The sequence below is a fragment of the Phalaenopsis equestris genome, unplaced genomic scaffold (assembly GCF_001263595.1).
Source record: "Phalaenopsis equestris unplaced genomic scaffold, ASM126359v1 Scaffold000847, whole genome shotgun sequence".
Classification (NCBI taxonomy): Eukaryota; Viridiplantae; Streptophyta; class Magnoliopsida; order Asparagales; family Orchidaceae; genus Phalaenopsis; species Phalaenopsis equestris.
Window position 1 is genome coordinate 264099 of NW_018165287.1, and position 649 is coordinate 264747.

Here is a 649-nt window from a genome sequence, read left to right on the forward strand (position 1 = left end):
ATATGGATCAATTGGGGAGATTGACTCAGCTGAAATCATGTATATGGAACCTTTTTCAGGTTCTCTCAAATACCTCGTTGGGATTTTTTAATTCTCTTCCATGAGGTTCTTCTCGAGCTAGTCTTTAAAGATGAAACACTTGTCTATAGTGTGCCTAAGCAACCAGGCCTAAGAAACCAGTGGTACGGCCAATAATTCGGTTCATTCTTCTTATCCACCTTTTCGGGTTTCTTTGGATGAGGTAGTTTGAATTCTGGTTTCTTCATCAAACTTTTTGAATATTTTAGGTACAACTTCATCTTTGAAGGAATAAACAACTTTCTATCGCTCTAACAGGGATATTCTTTTACCCGCAGTTCGAGGTGATCCCTCCTGAGACGGCTGTTGGTTGGATTGACTGCTTTGTTTCTGAGAGTACTGTAACGAAGACTGGAGATGCCCTTCTGCATATATCTTTATCGGCTGTTGTCGACAGTTGCGACTACTCCTAATTTCATTTAGAACATTCTGTTCACCTTAGCCTTTTCATGTGGCTCCATGTGCTTCATTTTTTCTTGAAGACCGCTGGCTTTACTGAGTAGCTTCTCAAAGGATTTGATGGTGAGTCCCTTAAGCATGAAAGCTACTAGCCCATGAATGCTTTTGAGTA